Below are 21,748 nucleotides of genomic sequence, written 5' to 3' on the forward strand. Positions count from 1 at the left end.
GAATCATCTGGAATTTATCGGAATCAAGTGTTGTTTAATAGTGGTATGGTTCCGGTCAATAAAGTAATATTTCGAGTTGCTACAATTTTGCACGGAAATTTGTAAACAAAAGTGTTTAGTATATCTGTCCAATACAGAATTTTTTCGAGTTATTACCGTTTTGTGTTTTAATTAAATTTTTTCCGAGCAAAAACGTATCATCTCAAAAAAATAATCATTAATTTAATTAAAATTTGCACAAAATTCATGATTTTCACCATTGACGTTAATGGGGCTTATATATAATTAATATTGACTTCAATTTGCAAAGAAATAAATTTAAATTTTCTATTAGGTGTTAACTTAACTCCAAATAAAGTACCGTAAAATTTTCTTTTGCTGCTCCTGTAAAATTAAGTATTTTTGATTTACAACAGTTTTGTTCGGGATGTGCGATATATGTTCATCGAGCAGTTTTTCTAGGGTCTTCAGTACAAACTAAATCAGGCTTGTTGGCCTTAGGGGCTTTTTCCTGTCAGGGTTTGGGTATAAAAGTCCTTGTATATCTAACTATATGGCTTCCATTTTGATCTTTGACGACTCTCGACACCAGAGATGTTTGTGTTTTGTTCGCGTGAGATTAGATTTGTTTGCTGTTTTGATGATGTGATATTTTCCACAAATATGTAAAGCTAATGAATTGTTTTTTTAACTAGTAATTTCAAATTTCCCCTAAATTGGTTTTCTAACGAAATTATGTTTTATAGAATAAGTATGTGTATATTATGTGCATTTTAGCGTTTTTTGATATACAGTGCGCTGGAATAAGTGTTACCCCCCCCCCTTATTAAATTATTTATTTTTAGTACATAAGCAAAACGCTTGAACAGGTCGATTTTTAAAATAATCATAGAATATCATAGCATCAACGTTTCGAACTTTACGCGATCCCTCTTCAAGTGACAGGCATAACTTTGATTTTTTTAAATGGGAAAGTACGTCATCTGACACCTCATTTAAAAGCTTCTGAAATACTGATTACACAAATGCATAATAATTTAATGCTTTTTGAGAGCATAGGCGAAAAATTTATGTCGATTTCTTCTTAAATGCATTCATTTTTTTCGAATCCTGAAAAAACTAATAAGTATTTTTTTAAAATTTAAACACAGAATGAATTATTACAGTATTTTCGAAGGTATAAAGTCCCTGAGCACATCTATAATGTTTATTTTAATAAGTCACAGGGGTCAAAAAAAAAGAGAAAATTGAGTATGATTTTTAACTTCAAATATAGCATTTAAAAGAAAATTTTTGTTTATTCTAAGGGATTTTCAGCCCTCCGTAATCATGTAATCTTTCATTTTGCGTTTAAATTGTGTAAAAATACTTATTAGTTTTCTCAGGATTCGAACAAAATGAATGCGTTTAAAAAGAATTGGATTAAAATTTTACACCTACGTTCTTAATAAGGATTAGAGTGGAATCAGTGGAATGAATGGAGTGTGTTGTTACATCATTTCTAATTTTAACATGCTGTACACGTTAGTCTTTAAATATGACAGGTTAATTTTTAACTTCCTGTGGAACTGTCATTTCTGTCTTGTCATCGTTCGGAAGTCCTATCCATCTCATTGTCACTTGCCGTCATACTTTCAACATGTAAACAAGTCAAATCCACAGCTCAGATCTTACCTGGGGCAGATTAGCTAAATATTTTAAACATCCATACTTAATGTAGCTTTTTAAACCAATGTTTCCTTGACGAACTTCTTTTACTGGGCTTTGACCCACATATTTTTGTTAAATACTATCTTGGTGGTTAGCATGTACATTACACGTGAGTATAACTGGTAATTTTTTAACCGTAGTCAAAATTTCAATATCTTTCTATTATTTTATCAGGTTATATTCATTTTAAGTAAGCACTGATGATGACTGGTAAACCAGTCGAAAGCTAGTTATGTTATTTTGATGTGACCCTTTTGAGGGTTTTTAAATATACCTTTTATACAGGATTTTACTGTTTTTTGTATTACATGGTATACAGCCAACCACAGGAAAACTTTTTCCTTGTGAATTTTTAAGGATTAGAGTGTTATATATTTTTGTAATCAGTATTTCAAAATCTTTTAAATGAGGTGTCCCATGTTGTACTTTCCCATTTAAAAAAATTAAAGTTATGCATGTGACCTGAAGAGGGATCGCGTAAAGTTCGAAACATTGGTGCTATAATATACTATTATTATTTTAGAAATCGACCTGTCTGAGCGTTTTGCTTATGTACTAAAAATAAATAAGTTAATAAGGGGGGTAACACTTATTCCAGCGCACTGTATTTGTAACTATAATGTTACCTATATTAGATTTTCCGGCACTTGCAACCAACTTCTTATTTGTGAGTATGAAAAGTCCTGGTGGTGGCAAAAGAATAACACAATTTGATGACAGCAGATATTACTTAAACTATCAAAAGATCATAAATCTATACACTTATCATAACGTTGCACTTAATTTCTAAATAGTTTGGGAAATTTCTAGATATTTGAAAGTTCCGAATCTATTTTCAACAATCTATATTTAACTCCCAAACACATTTACATGTTTATATTTTTGAATTCACTTTAACAAAATCTGCCAAAACTATTAACGCGGAGACATCAGTCTGTTCGATATTTTGTATTTAGTGCTGGCCGATGACAGTTCTTTTCGGTTAAAAATCAATTAAATGCAAACTTCATTTAAATTCAATAAAAGACTTGTTATTTCTTTCAACGTCTTCAGTCATTTTTCGATCTCTCAGCGTATTTCTTGTAATTCTTTTCAGTACTCTCATCTCTGGCGTTTCCGGTAGTCTTTGTGTTGCGGCTGTGTCGGGTTTTGTTTCTGATGCATATGTAATTATTGACAGGCCTGGATCCTGCGTACCAATAATAAGTTAATAATAACAAGCTGAAAATTTGTTAATAGCTTATAGTAGGGGAGCGAAGTATGCTAAATGTGCAGTCACTCGAGCGCTTTGGGGACCTATTGGGTTGTGAAGAGTAAGTCCTCAAACCAAAAGAAGTTAAGTAAAGTTTTCCATTTTAGTGGGGACTTTCCATTTTTTAATTTAATTTTCCATTTCCAACAATCGCTTTATTTTATTATAGCGCCATCTACCCATAATTTGAAAAAATGTTTCGAATAAAAATTTCTAACTATTATGTAAAGAATCCAAATCTGAAATAAAAATTTGGGGCTCCTATTTAAGATTTTAAAGTAACCACCTCCGTGGGTGGTCGTGTTTGGTACCCTTCGATAGATTTTTCAAAAATATTGATTAAGTGTATTTTGCAGTTTTTCGATCTAATGTTTATTTTGCAAAATATCGAGGGGATTTGTATTTAAAATTTTAAATTTACCCCCCACCCCTCTCCGTGGGATAGATTTTTTTTCGGTCCCAACTTAACGAACTCCCCTGTGTTAAGAGCTAATATATGGTAGAGGTACATCTGCAGGGCACCAGATTTCTCCCCATATAATAATCTGACGCGCTCGAGTAATTGCAAAAATGCCCGCTTGGGCTCCCCTACCATAAACGGTATCTAGTCGGACAAACTTTGATGTATGGGAACACTGGAACAGGGGAAGTTTTAATTGTGGACGTGTCATCCTGACAAGTTTATGATTGTGAAAACTAGCAGGTTGTTTTTATGAAAAATATGTTTATATGAAAAAAATTACGTTGGCGGTAAAAAGCGGTCTGATTTTTACATGAGAGTTTAATGAAAGGGTAACAAATCAATTGGAAGTTCTGTCCATCAAAATAGATGGGACGTTTTCAAAGTCTGACGTTCTAAACCTGTAACTTGTTCCACAATTATTAAAACTTCCCCTGTTCCAGTGTTCCCGTACATCAAAGTTTTTTTTTGTGTGTAAATTTGATGGCCTTGGCTGATCCAATTAGCCAGACATTTTATTTTAAAAACAAACAATTTTTTTTCAATCAGAGGAATTTTTTCTGTATTTCTAACTCTAACTATATGTACAGCTGGTTCCAAAAAAACTGATACGACTCTTAAAGCGTATTTTGTAGAAAATTGAGCAGTGTACTTTCTTCTTCTTCTTCTTTTTGTTTTTGGTCTCGCTGCAAGGCAATTACCAGCACGATTTATAGGCGATCTTAATGTAGTCTGGCTCTATATCAAAATCGCTGACTATGTTCTTGTAAAAAGCTTTTGATGAGGTGTGATAATGAATATGAGTTTAATTATATTTAATTTATTATATTTTGAAGGATAAATACTTATTATTTACATAATGTCACCGTCACTGCCAAATCTTAAAATTTGTCAGATAACTTCAACCTCAAATAATGGCCGTTTGTTTGTTTATTTTATTGTTTGTCTGTCATAATAAATATAGTCGGTTCGCTAAACTCAGACGCAACTGGCTAGATATTTTAGTAGATAATTTTTTTGTTTTTTGTCAATTTTGCAAAAATTGGCAAAATTACTAACTATTTAGTGATTATTAACTATTTAGTAATTATTTTTTGCCAATTTTACTAGAATTGGCAAAATTACCTACTAAAATATCTAGAAAGTTGCGTCTGAGTTTAGCGAATAGACTATATATTATAATGTGAGACCAATCATACACTGCTCAAAATGATCAACTCTTACTAAGAGTCGTATCAGTTTTTTTAGGAACCAGCTGTACATAAGAAACTAACATACTACTATCAGTAGTAATTGCACAAGAGCTCTAAAATTATTGAATTTTTCCCGAGTGTCACTTTGGCAGTTTTAATTTCACGAGCCGAAGGCGAGTGAAATTATATCAAAGTGTCACGAGGGCAAAAATTCTATATTAATTTTAGAGTTCGAGTGCAATTTGTTGCGATTATTTCATGAATAAAACTGTTCAAAACCAAAATTTTATTGTAATTTATTTATGTAAGTACCAATTAGTGAAATTAAACACAGTTGTTATAAATATGTATTTGACGGTTGAAAGTCATCACTTTTATAATTTTTAAAACATTTGTCATTAATGTCACTGAATGTATTTTTTCGTAGCAACAAAGGGCATCTGACGTAATATGCTTAACGACGGGAGATTATCAAAAATTATCACCTTAATTTGCATGTCTGTAGCTTTCTATTGGTCAGAATCTCCTATGAATGAAATAATCTAAATAAATACACTGTTTTGTATGTAAATATTTTTTTGTATATATTTATTTTTTTAATGTTGTTCTGAAGCTATTTCCTTGTGGCATTTTTATAATTAAGTATTTTCTATGGGAAATAAGCCACAATTTTACTAAAAAATGAATCTATTAACGTTTCGAAGCCCAAATCGGGTTTCGTTGTCAAAATACAAAATACTATTAAAATAAACAAAAATGTTGTTGCTAAGTAAAAAAAAATTCTTCTAATAGTTTATTTAATCTGACTCATTTATATGGGCAATTCAGACGTATATTCATTTTAAAGTAGAAGACTTTAAAATGATATCGCCAATATTTATGAGTTGCGTTCCTGGGACGACTTTACTAAAAGATAGTTCATTCGATTACATGAAATCAATCCCAACTCAAGAATATCCGTCGCAAAAAAATCATAGCATGTGATCTGTCTTTAAAAAGACAACCAAATGCAACGATGACAGTAAAATTCTCGCGTTAGAGATTCCATAGTAAATCACGAGGGAAAAACAGGAAAAAACCTCGTGATACTATCCCGACATCATAAGTATTTTGTCTTACATTTAATTTACTTTCAAAAAACTAATACCAAATTCTGATTTTAATATGTTTAAATTATAAATAATATTAATAATACATAGATATACAATAAGTAATACTAAAATATAAAATTTGTACTAACTCGACATGTTATTGACTTATTAATCGTGGTATTTTCTTTCTATTGACTTCCTCTTTCAGTATGGGTAACCACATCCTACTGCATTCTACCGAGGAATTTGCGACACAATTGGTTTCATTTAGCATAATTAGAGCCGCTTCTTTAGAACCAGGAACGCAACTCATAAATATTGGCGATATCATTTTAAAGTCTTCTACTTTAAAATGTATAATATACGTCTGAATTGCCAATATAAATGAGTCAGATTAAATAAATTATTAGAAGAATTTTTTTTTACTTAGCAACAACATTTTTGTTTATTTTAATAGTGTTTTGTATTTTGACAACGAAACCCGATTTGGGCTTCGAAACGTTAATAGATTCATTTTTTAGTAAAATTGTGGCTTATTTCTCATAGAAAATACTTAATTTATTTTTTTTGTATATATTTATTTTTTTATATATACAGCGTGTCTACTTAAGTTGGAAACATATGGGAAACTTTTTTGTTATTGATTTTACGAAAAAAATTTATTCTTTATAAAAAGTTCTGCCTGCTCTTAAACCTAAGATTCAATCACCAGATATCAAATTTTGTCAATATTATACGAGGTATGTCAAAAAATATAAACTTCGTTCAAGAGTAAAGTACCTTTATTTCTCTCAATATCGAAAATTAATATTATGAAAAGTTGTTTGGAAATAAAAACTAAGATGAAATATGCAACCACGTGCTTCTAATTGGAAAAAAATGTTTTCCAAATTTTTCTCAAATTTATTGATACTAACTTCGTTTTTATTTATTACACATACGATAACTCTTTTATTATTACTTTTACGAAAAAAAGGTATTCTTTATAAAAAGCTCTGTATATCCTAAGACCGAAGATGCAACCATCCGATATCACATTTTATAATTTTAAAAGAGGTATGTCAAAAAATATGAGTTTCACTCAAGAGTAAAGTACCTTTATTTTTCACAATATTGAAAAGCGTTATTAAAAAAGTTGTTTAGAATTAAAAACTATGTTTCAATATGCAGTTACATCCTTCTAATTGAAATATTGTGAAATATAAAGGTACTATAATCTTGAGAGAATTTCATATTTTTTGGCACACCTCGTATAAAATTAATAAAAGTTGATATATCATGGTTGTGTCTTAGGTTTTAGATCATGCAAAGCTTTTTATGAAGAATAACTTTTTTTCGTAAAATGAATAATAAACGAGTTATCATATTTGTAATATTTGACAACGATGTTGGGTATCCATAAATTTGAGAAAAAATGTTTATTTCAATTAGAAGCATGTAATTGCATATTTGATCTTAGTTTTTAATTCCAAACAACTTTTTATCATAAGAATTTTCGATATTGAGAGAAATAAAGGTACTTTACCCTTGACCGAAATTCATATTTTTTGACATACCTCGTATAATATTGAGAAAACTTGATATCTGATTATTGAATCTTAGGTTTTGGGACATGCAAAACTTTTTATAAAGAATAACTTTTTTTCGTAAAATTAATAATAAAAAATTTTCCCATATGTTTCCAACTTAAGTAGACACGCTGTATATTTTTTTTATTATATTTTTAATTTGTCTTTTTCCTTTTATTTTAATTGTTTTTTTTTACTACGCTAAGACATATACCCGATTCAACTTCTCCGAGGTTTACATCTTCTTAGTTATTTTTCCTTTTTTTTTTTCTCTTTTTTTTTCTCTTTTTTTACTCTTTTTTTTTCTTTTTTTTTTTTTTTTCTTGTTCTTTTTTTTACAATTTTAATATACAATAATTACTTAAATCTACAGGGTTAAAAAAAAATAACAACAAAACAAACATGTTTGTTTTGTTTTAACAAACATGCCTGTTTTGTTTTAACAAAATTACTTAAATACAGGGTTAATTATATTGCTACAATTTATATTTACAGTTTTTGATATGTTCGTAAATTGTTTTTAATGTATTAATATCTTCATAAAAAATCAAATTGTTTAGGTAGATGGGAAGTGGAATTTTTAAAATTCATCAAAGTTTGTCCGACACCATTAAGCCATTAACAAATTTTGGTTAACAGCAAGCAGCGCTTGCTATTAATAAACTTTTTTTTGTACGTGGGTTCCAGGCCTATGATCATAATAGTCAAATAAGAATTTTAATTATTGTTTTTATTCAGAATCAATGCCACAAATGCCGAGCATAAAACCAAGTTAGCTTACGATAAGAGCTGAGAGATAAACAATAGCAAAAGTGTGTGTCCGTATTAGCAAGTGATCAAATTGTAATATTAAGGACGTAAGCGCAAAATATAGCGCTAATATATTTTAAATGCATTCATTTTTTTTCGAACACTGTAAAAACTAATAAGTATTTTTGAAAAATTTAAACGCAGAATGAAAGATTACATTATTGCGGAGGGCCGAGATTCTTTTGAATGAGATATTTGAAATTAAAAATCACACTAAATTTTTTCTTTTTTTTTTCACCCCTGTAAATTATTAAAATAAATGTTATAGAAGCTTTCAGAGATTTTCGGCCCTTGCTAATAATACAATCTTTTATTCTCAGTTTAAATTTCTCAAAAACACTTATTAGTTTTCTTAGGATTTTAAAAAATAAATACATCTAAACCCATTAAGAAAAATTAACGCTAATGGTAACTTCCTCTTATACTAAGAATAGCACATTATCTATTCTTTTTTATGCACTAATTTCCTTCAAATCTTATATTTAATATTCTCATATATCCATATTACATCAATTTCATTTTTAAATAAAATAATTAAGCGATCTCTGAAATCTTGCCTGCATTATCTGGTAAATGTTTCTTTTTCATGGAATGATTATTTCCATGGGAGTCTCTTAGGCTTCTTCTGCATCTTTGGATTCTTATTCTATCTAGTACGGTCATTTTATAGCATTTTCTGTATTATAACGTCTCAACAGTACTAATTTAGTTCAATTTTTATTTAAGAATAACCAGTAGCCCGCCATCAATATTTTTGTTTTTCGAAAGTTATGCGAACTTTCAACAGTGAGCCAACAGTGCGTCGGTAATAGGGCTTTTCATCGATTGTCATTTGTTTCGAGCTTCTGTCATGTGTCACATGATATTAATATATCTACGTCATACGTCTTTGGTTTGTATCATTGTATATACCAATACCGTACGACGTAGATATGTTAATAAATATTATGTGACACATGACAGAAGCTCGAAACAAATGACTGTGAATGAAAAGCCCTATTCGACACTGACAGTGACAATATACTATCAAAAACAATAGCTATATGTATAACAAGGGACGAAAGTGCTACTTTTCCTCCCGAGAATGAAGCTTAGGTACTGCCCGACGCGTAGTGGAGGGCAGTAATCATTCAAGGGAGGAAAAGGCACTTTACTCCCATGTTATACATTTATAGATTTTTCCACCTTCCTCAGATGACAAGTCATTTTTTCATTTTCAAATAATTTATTTTATTTATGTAACTAACTAGTAAATAACTAACAAGTAGGTACATTATAACTGTCAACTGTCAAATATAAGTCAAAGTATTAATGTAAACATTGGTTAATCAAAATAACAATTTACTGTTTTTTACCATCCTGCAAAATACAAGGTGTCTATAAATAAACGTTAAAATGTATAATCGATAATAGAATATTGTATAGGGCGTCAATAAGTTATTTCATCATCAATGACATAGCATGACGTCACTTTTACTTTTACTCCCTAAAAAGAAAAGTAAAAGTGACGTCATGGAATGTCATTGATGAAATAACTTATTGACGCCCTGTACAATATTCTGTTATCTATTACGTAAGTATCTATACACTTTAACGTTTATTTATAGAACACCCTGTATTTTGTAGAATGGTAAAAAACATTAAATTGTTATTTTGATTTAACAATGTTTTTACATTAATAATTTGACTTATACTTGACAGTTGACAGTTATAATGTACCTACTGGTTAGTTTTAGTTCTCTAATAAATTTTGTTAGTTAGTTACTTAAATAAATTATTTAGAAATGAAAAATGACTTGTTATTTGAGGAAGGTGGAAAAATCATATGTATAACATGGGAGTAAAGTGTCTTTTCCTCCCTTAAATGATTCTCGGGAGGAAAAGTAGCACTTTCCTCCCTTGTTATACAAATAGCTATTATAGTCATATTATGCGCGCTAAATGTTGCCGAGTCAGTCACGTTCAATTTCTTGTTATAGAAAATCGATTTTTAGTAGATCCAATGTGCCACAAAATCTAGGCATGGGATAAAAAAGTTTATTTAATGAAACTGTATTTTTTGTTCTTGTTAATGGCGGTACAGGCTCCTTTTTGCAATATTTTATTTAGTTATAGAGTAACTTTCACATACTCACATATTTCTCAAATTGGGCTCTGTAAGTACCGCCATTCTTTATTATATTACGAATATATGTGGCAAATGTCTCGACAAAATATTCAAAATTACCTCCGCAATATTGAACCGCGTTTGTTGCTACCTGTTGATCGCTACTGTTGCCTTTTAATGCCCACTCATCCGGTCCATAGGTTATAGGGCTCGGAGAAAGCATGATATATGACCCAATGGGTATTATTTTTTCTACCACTATTGCTCAAAAAATATCATGACCAACAAGCCTAACGAATGCCTATTTCTGTGATTTACCGATTCTGAAGAAGCATTTGACAAATAAAAGACAAAGAACAATGTGATAGAAGCAATTATGAGTAATGACATGAACTGCAAAAATATTGCATTGATTTCAGAAATTATATTGAAAACAAACAAACAAACAGATGAGATACCACTAAATAGATGAGTAAGTCAAGTTTTAAACACTCTTCTTTTCTGGTCAATATATTATATTCCGAACCCCTCTCTTTACAATTATTTTTCCAGTCTATTATGGCTTCATCAATATATTATTTAAATAAATTTGGCGGGACATATCAACTTCCTCGTTGACTCCTATTAGTCTAAGATCCGAATCTAGGTTCGTAACTATTAAGGAAAAGACTGTCGTAGCTAAGAAACATCCAACTATCTACAGGGCTAAATTTTGAACAGCTAATAAGAACATCTGAAGACAGAGAAGAGTTTGAAATTGTATAGCCAACCTCCATTTAAAATAGGGCATTTTATGAAGAAGGGTATTTCTGAATTGCTTCTGGTGTTAGGTTGTTTCCTTTCTTTAATCTCGTGAAGTACCTTGTTTACGTATTCATTTTTTGTTAACATCTTTGTTAGAAGGGTTTTTTCGTTCTGAAATGGCTTTTAGTTGCTTAGTTTTTTAGTTGCTATAGATAAACAAATACCTACACATCAAAAAGGCTGAAATACACTTAATTTTACTTTATCGTACTATATACGTAGTACGTAGTATAGTATAATAGATAAAGTTATAGGATCGTGCAAAAAAAAATTTTTTAGATTTCACTTTTTTTCGACGTTTTGAGTCCCCCTGAGTCTAAAAAGCAAATAAAAAACGCTGGACGGAAGGGTCGCCCGAGAACTTTATCGTACCGATCTATTATCGTTATGGTACTAGATACTGGCATTCTATAAAAATAACAAAGTTACTCGTTATTTTGATATTTTAGAATTTAAAATTAGTTCATTTTTCAGAGAAATTAATAGCTTATATTATTTACATTTCATTCTATTTCGATTATGCCAGTCAAGATATTATCTCCGAATTCTATCCTACTGCATGGATTTTAAGGAAATTTTGGGAGTAGTCCAATCTCCTAATTCAAAGTCAATCCTATATACTATGGCGCTTTTATCATGGGGGCGGTTCCCACCAATTCTCAGGGGTGAAATATTTTTATTTTCGAATTACATGTAGAAAAAGGAAGATTTTTAAGAAAATTTAAAAATTCATTCTATAATTTGATCACATTTTCTACAAAAACCATTCATTTTAAACTCGTTCAACTTTTTGAAAGTAGAAGTAACACTATATTAAAAGGTATTGCAAAAGAAAAACAATACATTTAAATTATGTTGGATGGGGAGTTAAATGTATATACTTTTCATTTTTCCTTAAAGTACATTAGTCTTATATTTTTTTACACCATATCTCGCTTAATTTGTATGTAACCGACATTTAACGGTGCTCTTTTTAAAGGCCTTTTCAAACACTACAAAAGGTGTTGGTAGCATTATACACCTAAAACCTACCGTTCCTCTGTTATTTTAAGTTGAATACACCAATTTGAGCATGCACCAAAAAACAAACTATTTTCACCTACCATATCTATTTTTGTATTATCAATACAACATTTACGAATGAACGAATCTCTTTATTATTTATAATCTAAATAATGTTTTATATAGTGTTTTTAGTTCGATGCATAGTTTTTAAGGTATTCACAAAAAATCAGTCCGAAAAGGTGTCATTTTTCAATGAAAATGGCCAATTTTCAACTACGCATAACTCAAAAAGTATTGAGTTCTCAAAAAAAAGTATAGACCAGTTTTTGCTTAGACATAGGTTCTTTAGCCACTTCCGTGCTTATTTTGACCAACAAATTTTCCACCCCCTTGAAGAAATGGGAACCGCCCCAAGATAAAAGCGCCATAGTATATAGGGTAGATTTTGTTTCTTGAGCTATTCCCTACTTACTGTGAAAATATCAAGTACATCAATGTAGTAGGATAGAATTCGGAGCCAAATACCCTCATTGAGTGCCCTACAATAATGCTCTGCTATGATCGCGTGAGAGAGGACACACTTAAGATTATAGCAAAATTTCTATTTACCATAACTTTTCGAGTTTTTGAGGTACAGCAACGAATTTTATGTCATTGGAAAGGTAATTTTGCATTCTTTCAAAATATGTAAAAATATACAGGGCGAATCTAAAAAGATTAAGATTTTTTATTCATTTCCGGTTCAACCGGAAGCCATATTTCTGGTAAAATTTATTGTGATAATAGATAATAAAGTACCATATATGTCTGCAAAATTTAAAATTTAAGTTTCTATTATGAAGGAAGTTACGGGCACTCAAACATTTTTTTATAAAAAATACATAATTCGCCTCCTAAAAGGAGTTAAGAAATCTGACTAATGTCATTCAATTTAGCGGTAGGATATCAAAAACATGTCAAAAAATAAAAAAATTCCTTGGAGCCATTTTTGAGAAAATCTAGTTCAAATTTATGTCAAATTTTGACCCCTTAAATATAGGCAACCCGTAACTTTCTCTGAAAAACGATAACATTCTTCTTATAGCCCCATCTTTAAGCTATATAACGATGTTTTCAAATTAAACTTATCTTAAACAAGTTTTTAGATAGGTAGCGAAATGTGTCGGGTGGGCGGTCGGCCATGTTGGCCGCCATTTTGAATTTGGAAATGTCAAATTCCGTATTTTTATTTACCTATAGATGAGCTTACTTTGAGTTGAATTTCATTCATTTCGGTAAAAATTTTCAAAAACGGGCCCTAAATAACCCCCCTATTTCGGCCCCCCTTTGAGAGGTTTTTTTTAAAAGCTTAGTTTCTCGACAAAATTCTCTTAAACTTACTCATACCGAATTTCATCAAAATCGGTCCGGTAGTTTTTGCTGGGCGGTGGCGACATACGTACGTACGTACGTACCTACATACTTCCGACATGTTTTTTTTATTTGCTTTTTAGACTCAGCGGGACTCAAAACGTCGACAAAAAGTGAAATCTGAAAAAATTTTTTTGCACGATCCTATAACTTTATCTATTATACTATACTACGTATATAGTACGATAAAGTAAAAAACATATCGGAAGTATGTACGTACGTACGTACGTATGTACGTACGTATGTCGCCACCGCCCAGCAAAAACTACCGGACCGATTTTGATGAAATTTGGTATAAGTAAGTTTAAGAGAATTTTGTCGAGAAACTAAGCTTTTAAAAAAAACCTCTCAAAGGGGGCCGAAATAGGGGGGTTATTTAGGGCCCATTTTTGCAAATTTTGACCCAAATGAATGAAATTCAACTCAAAGTAAGCTCATCGATAGGTACATAAAAATACGGAATTTGACATTTCCAAATTCAAAATGGCGGCCAACATGGCCGACCGCCCACCCGACACATTTCCCTACCTATCTAAAAATTTGTTTAAGATAAGTTTAATTTGAAAAAGTCGTTATATAGCCTAACGATGGGGCTATAAGAGGGATGTTATCGTTTTTCAGAAAAAGTTACGGGTTACCTATATTTAAGGGGTCAAAATTTGACATATATTTGAACTAGATTTTCTCAAAAATGGCTCCAAGAAATTTTTTTATTTTTTGATATATTTTTGATATCCTATTGGTAAATTGAATGACATTAGTCAGATTTCTTGACTCCGCATAGGAGGGGAGTTATGAGTTCTTTATAAAAAAATATTTGAGTGCCCGTAACTTCCTTCTTAATAGAAACTAAAATTTTTAATTTTGCAGACTTATATGGTACTTTATTATCTATTATCAAAATAAATTTTAATAAAAATATCGCTTCCGGTTGAAACGGAAATGAATAAAAAATCTTAATTTTTTAGATACACCCGATATATTTTTACATATTTTAAAATAATACAAAATTACCTTTCCAATGACATAAAATTCATTGCTGTAGCTTAAAAATTCGAAAAGTTACGGTAAATATAAATTTTGCTATAATCTTATGTGTGTCCTCTCTCACGCGATCATAGCAGAGCATTATTGTAGGGCAGTCAATGAGGGTATTTGGCTCCGAATTCCATCCTACTACATTGACATACTTGATATTTTCACAGTAAGTAGGGAATAGCTCAAGAAACAAAATCTACCCTATATACTATGGCGCTTTTATCTTGGGGCGGTTCCCACTTCTTCAAGGGGGTGGAAAATTTGTTGGTCAAAATAAGCACGGAAGTGGCTAAAGAACCTATTTCTAAGCAAAACTGGTTTATACTTTTTTTTGAGAACTCAATACTTTTTGAGTTATGCGTAGTTGAAAATTGGCCATTTTCATTGAAAAATGACACCTTTTCGGACGGATTTTTTGTGAATACCTTAAAAACTATGCATCGAACTAAAAACACTATGTAAAACATTTTTTAGATTATAAATAATAAAGAGATTCGTTCCTTAGTAAATGTTCTATTTATAATAAAAAAAGAGATATGGTAGGTGAAAATAGTTTATTTTTTGGTGCATGCTCAAATTGGTGTATTCAACTTGAAATAACAGAGGAACGGTAGGTTTTAGGTGTATAATACTACCAACACCTTTTGTAGTGTTTGAAAAGGCCTTTAAAACGAGCACCGTTAAATGTCGGTTACATACAAATTAAGCGAGATATGATGCAAAAAAATATATGACTAATGTACTTTAAGGAAAAATGAAAAGTATATACATTTAACTCTCCATCCACCATAATTTAAATGCATTGTTTTTCTTTTGCAATACCTTTTAATATAGTGTTATTTCTACTTTCAAAAAGTTGAACGAGTTTAAAATGAATGGTTTTTGTAAAAAATGTGATCAAATTATAGAATCAATTTTTAAATTTTCTTAAAAATCTTTCTTTTCTCAGTAGAAGTAATTCGAAAATAAAAATATTTCACCCCTGAGAAGTGGTGGGAACCGCCCTCATGATAAAAGCGCCATAGTATATAGGATAGACTTTGAATTATGAGATTGGGCTACTCCCAAAATTTCATTAAAATCCATGCAGTAGGATAGAATTCGGAGATAATATATTGTTCTTAATCTCGCACATTGACTGGCGTAATCGAAATAGAATGAAATGCAAATATTGTAAACTATTAATTTCTCAGAAAAATGAACTAATTTGAAATGAAAGTATGACTATAATATTCTATTAATTTATGCAATAATCTATAGTGTGCCCCCGAAATATGGCATCGAATATTTTCTCAAATGCAGGAATTAATGATGCGTAGAACCATAAAATACTTTCAAGTACAGAAGGTGTTTCTAAAATATCAAAATAACGAGTAACTTTGTTATTTTTATAGAATGCCAGTATCTAGTACCATAACGATAATAGATCGGTACGATAAAGTTCTCGGGCGACCCTTCCGTCCAGCGTTTTTATTATTCCATTGTTTATTGCCTGTTTATCTCGTACAAGTTTGTTGTTATTTAAAGGACCATATTTTATCTATATTTATATTTTTAATCAATAACTACTTAATTAATAATTTTCATTTATATCGGATATTTCGTAATGTGCACGATGTTCTTGAAATCGCTAAATCCTGAGCCCCGACCGTTGTCGTTGTTAGCCATGGAGCTATGCACTGTTGATGTTGAATAACATTCACCTACTGATTTGACTTGGATATTGTCCAGAAAAATAAAACAACTACACGTTACGAAACGAGACATCTGAAATTAATACTAGAAAGAAATATTGGAGCGCCAGGAATTTTTTCAATTCATTTATGTTGATTCAGGACAAATGCCAAAGACAAGGCTTTTTGGGTAATTATTAATTAGTTTTTAGACAATATCACTGGCGGCGACAAGTACTTGAAACAAATAAACACTTTAGTTTTATAATTAATTTAGTCGTACACTTGACGCTTCAGAAGCAAATAAAAAAGATTAATAAGCATACACCTAATATTTTTCTGAACCTATTTTCTTGTGGCATCTTAATGCAATTTACTGTTTTGACTGAGGATCAGCCACAATTTTACTTTAAAATAAGTTTGTTTTGACGTTTCGATTTGCACTTTGGAAAGTTAGTAGTTTGCGAACGATTTCCGAAGTGGTAATCGGTACGTCAAAATAAAGTTATTTTAAGTAAAATTGTGGCATATAAAATGATTATCATCACCGAATGGCTAAGCTGGATAAACAAAGACTTCGGACCTCAGATGAATACCAAAGAAACAAAACTAATTATCGTAGACAGGGCTAATAGTATTCTACCGCCAATACACTAAGTGGCGAATTTTGAAATAGTAGGTAGCTAGATTTGTAGACTTGGGCTCCCTGATAACCATCAATGGCCATATAGGCTAGCGGCAGGCACCCCCAAAATGACCAGGTACTGACCACGGAGAGGTGAATGGCCAATTATAGACATACTGTATGTTTTTGACAGTGCTGAAAACGAAAATGAGATTTATTTTGAATTTCATGTGGGGGAACATTTTTAAAATCGCAATTTTACCCTAAAAATAAATAAAAATAAAATCATGTTTATTGCGTTTACCTCGCTACAACTCTGTTTTGTTTTAATATTTTTTTCTGAAATTTTTACAGTATATCGCTCTAATATTTCAGAAGACAACGTCAAGCTTTAATTCATATTTTGATAAAGGTTATGAATTTTTCAAAGGAAAATGTGCGGATTTATGCATTGCAAATGCATAGAAATATGTTAAAATAGAGAGTAAAAGGAAGTTTTCTGGAAAATTTTAGATTAAAATGTTTTATAGAAAAAAAAAGCAAATTTAATTATCGGCATTAGAAATCCCCAATATAACGGTTATTTTTCGAGATACTGACCATGGGGGGTGAATGGCTAATTTTGGTCTTAGATTATGTTTTTGACGGTGCTTAAAACGAAAATGAAATTTATTTTAAATTTATGGTGGGAGAATATTGTCAAAATCGCAATTTTACCATAAAAATATAAAAAAGTGAAGTTACGTTTTTTTTGCGTTTAACTCGCTACAACTCTGGTCCATTCTAATATTTTTTTCTCACGTGTGTACAGTATATGTTGCTCACGTTTTTGAAGACAACGGTATCTGTTTTAAGATTTTAGTCTTATTCTAGTAAAAGTTATGAATTTTTTAAAGTACAAGGTGCAGATTCGTGAATTGCAAGGTTTAATCGCAAAAGTTGAGTGGCAAAATTTAAAATTTATCTTACTAATCACATTTATGTTAAAACATAGAGTACAAAGAAGTTTTCTGGAAAGTTTTAGTTATAAATGTTTAATAGAAAAAAAATGGCGCAACTTTTAATATAGTTATACATCCCCAAAATAACGCTTATTTTTCAAGATACTGACCATGGGCGGTGATTGGCTAATTTTGGTCTTATTTTGTGTTTTCAATGGTGCTTACAATGAAAAAGAAGGTTTATTTTGAATTTTATATGAGGGAACATTGTAAAAATCGCAATGTTAACCTAAAAATGAAAAAAAAAAGTGAAGTCACGTATTTTTACGTTTAACTCGCTACAACTCTGTTCAATTTTAATATTTTTTTCTAAAATTTTTACAGCATAGATTTCTCACCTTTGTGAAGACTATGAAAGCAACCGTAGTCTTTTAGTCTTTTCTTCATAAAAGTTATGAGTTTTTAAATTAAAAATCAAAGGTGCAGATTCGTGAATTGCAAAGTTAAATCGCAAAAATTAAGTGATAAAATTTAAAATTTATCTATTTGATTACGTTTATGTTAAACCATAGAGTTCAAATAAGTTTTATGGTGAGTTTTAGGTCTAGACGTGTTATAGAAAAAAATCTGGTGCAACTTTTAATTTTAAGAAAAACGTGGTTTAATTTTTTTTTATTTTTAGGGCAAAATTGCGATTTTTACAACGTTCTCCCACCTAAAATTCAAAATAAACTTGATTTTCGTTTTTAGCACCATCAAAAACATAAAGTAAGACCAAAATTAGCCATTCATCACCAATGATCTGTACCTATCTCGAAAAATTAGCGTTATTTTGGGGATTTATAACGTAGATGTTAAAAGTTGCACCGTTTGTTTTCTATAAAACATTTTGATCCAAAACTTTCCAGAAAACTTCTTTGTTCTCATGTTTTATTTTTTAATCTGATTTAAAATCTGTATTTCAAATTTTGTCAGCCAAATTTTGCGAATAAATTTTGCAATTCACGAATCTGCATCTTGTACTTTAAAAGATTCATAACTTTTACTAGAATAAGACTAAAAGCTTAAAGCAGAATCCATTGTCTTCAAAAAAGTGAGAAATATATAGTGAACAAACTTTAGAAAAAATATTAAAACGTACCAGAGTTGTAGCGAGCTAAAGGCAGAAAAAACGTGATTTAATTTTTTTTATTGTTAGGGTAGAATTGCAATTTTGACAATATTCCCCCACCTAAAATATAAAATAATTTAATTATCGTTTTCATCACGGTCAAAAACATAATCTAAGACCAAAATTAGCCATTCACCATCCATAGTCAGTATCTCAAAAAATAAGCGTTATATTGGGAATTTCTAATGTCGACATTAAAAGTTGCACTATTTTTTTAAGAAGCTAAATTTTAAATTTCGTCACACAACTTTTGCGATTAAACTTTTTAATGCACAAATCCGCACCTTTTCCTTTGAAAAATCCATAGCCTTTATCAGGATAAGAATAAAAGCTTGAAACAGGTGCCGTTGTCTTCAGAAATATTAGAGCTATATACTGTAAGAATTTTAGAAAAAAAATATTTAAATGGAACAGCGTTGTAGCGAGGAAAACGCAAAAAAAAGTGGTTTTATTTTTTTTTATTTTTATATTAAAATTGCGATTTTGACAATGTCCCCCCACATAAAATTCAAAATAAACCTCATTTTTATTTTCAGCACCACCCTCGAAAATATAAAGTATGAATAAAACTAGCCATTCACCCCTCCGTGGTCAGTATCTCGAAAACTAAGCGCTTTTTTGAGGGTGTGCCGCTCGTGTAATAACTCCGCAGAAAGCAAGCGTAGACTAGCAAAATTAATTAGAATATGGAAATACGGAACAAAAACTAAATGCATCGCAATAAGAACGCGCGCACTTTTAAGAGTACAACTACAAGTAGATAATGCTCCAAGCGAGCAAGTGAAAACATTTAAATACTTGGGAATGATAGTGAATGACCAATGGGATTCTCAACAAGAAATAAAATGTCGTATCGAACAAGCAAGATCAGCTTTTATTAAATTTAAACCGCTACTTTGTAACCGCAATATTTCCTTCAATCTCCGTTACTGAATGGTTAAGTGCTATGTATGGTCCATATTGTTATACGGCATGAAGACATAGACGTTGAAAATATCTTCCATTAATGAGTTGGCCTTCGAAATGTGGATCTTACAAAGAATGTTCCGCATACCATGGACAGATAGGGTGAGAAACAATGGAGGCTTAAGAAGAGCAAATACTGAGAGAGAATTGCTCAACTTAGTGAGGGCACGAAAAATCCGATACCTGGGCCATATCTTGAGAAGGGAAAAGTACGCAATCCCTCAACTTATCATCCAAGGAAAGATTGAGGGCAAGAGAGGAGTAGGTGCAAACAAATGGCGTGGCTGCGAAAATTATATAAAGAACTGAACAGGCACAATTAACACTGGCGAACTTTTTCATTCTTCAAAAGACACACGTCTGATTCAAAATATTTATTTATACATAAATACATGTGTGGCGATACGCTTTAATTACTATTTTTGCTAATTTTATTTTTTAATAACTTTTCTCAAAACGGTCATATAAAATTCACATTTAATATGCAAACCAGATGCTACGAAGTTTTACGAAACAAAATGTATCCCTAACCATATTTATGTTGTTGGTGTGTTCAGTTTAACAAACTGAATTCCCCATAAATTAATTACCTTATCAGACCTTATGTCAACGCACTTTTGAAATGCATTCGAAGACGTTTCTTAAAACTACAGAAAGGTTCTGAGCTTTTAAAACGCTAGATGTAATGTTGTTCTGAAGCTATTTTCTTGTGGCATTTTTACAATTTTAACTATTTATAATGGGAAATAAGCCACAATATTATTAAAAAATGATTTTTTAATATTTAATAAAACGCAACTCATAAATATTGGCAATATCATTTTAAAGTCTTCTACTTTAAAATGTATCATATTATGTATCTGAATTGCCGATATAAATTAGTCAAATTAAATAAATTATTAGAAGAATTTATTTACTAAGCAACAACATTTTTGTTTATGTTAATAGAATTTTGTATTTTGACAACGGCACCAGATTTGGGCGTCGAAACGTTAATAAAAATTATTTTTTAATAATATTGTGGCTTATTTCCCATTATAAATAGTTAAAAGCTAGATGTAATAATTTATTGCCTTTTCTAGCCATATTGTTAAACCAAAAACACGATGACCGTGTTGTGGTCTCTTCAGTCGTCACAGCAGGCAGGCAGTTCAGACGCACACTCGCTGCCCCAAACCAATAAACAACCCTCTTACGAGATGAAGAAGCACGCATTTTAACCAAAAATATAATAAATATTACTGTTCGTTATATACACTTATTTTTAATTGATTTTGTAACCTACCATCGGAACATTGGTTGTGTGGCGACATGCTTTAATTACTATTTTTGTTAATTGTATTTTTTAATAACATTTCTCAAAACGGTCATATAAAATTCACATTTAATATACAAACCAGATGTTAAGAAGTTTTACGAAACGAAATGTATCCTTAACCATATTTATGTTTTTGGTGTGTTCAGTTTAACAAACTGAATTCCCCATAAATATATTACCTTATCAGACCTTATGTCAACGCACTTTGGAAATGCATTCGAAGACGTTTCTTAAAACTACAGAAAGGTTCTGAGCTTTTAAAACGCTAGATGTAGTAATTTATTGCCTTTTCTAGTCATATTGTAAAAACACAAACACGATCACCGTGTTGTGGTCTCTTCAGTCGTCACAGCAGGCAGGCAGTTCAGATGCACCTTCGCTGCCCTAAAACAATAAACAACCCTCTTACGAGATTAATAAGCACACATTTTAAACAAAAATAAAATAAATATTACTGTTCGTTGTTTACACTTATTTTTAATTGATTCCGTAAATACATTATAAATCTATAAGTAAAATTTAAAAAAATAACAAAATTAGCTGTTGTTAAGACAATTTGCCAACGCAATATAGGTGACCATAAGAAGTAGAAGGAGCAATAACAAG

General features: G+C 30.7%; 1 protein-coding gene across 11 annotated transcripts in view; it reads left to right on the plus strand.

Moving 5' to 3' along the window:
* The window catches only part of LOC114333136 (obscurin), a 615,016-nt gene that overhangs the window by 304,963 nt on the left and 288,305 nt on the right, over positions 1-21,748 (plus strand). The gene's annotated exons all lie outside the window — the stretch shown is intronic.

The sequence above is a fragment of the Diabrotica virgifera genome, chromosome 1 (assembly GCF_917563875.1).
Source record: "Diabrotica virgifera virgifera chromosome 1, PGI_DIABVI_V3a".
NCBI lineage: Eukaryota > Metazoa > Arthropoda > Insecta > Coleoptera > Chrysomelidae > Diabrotica > Diabrotica virgifera.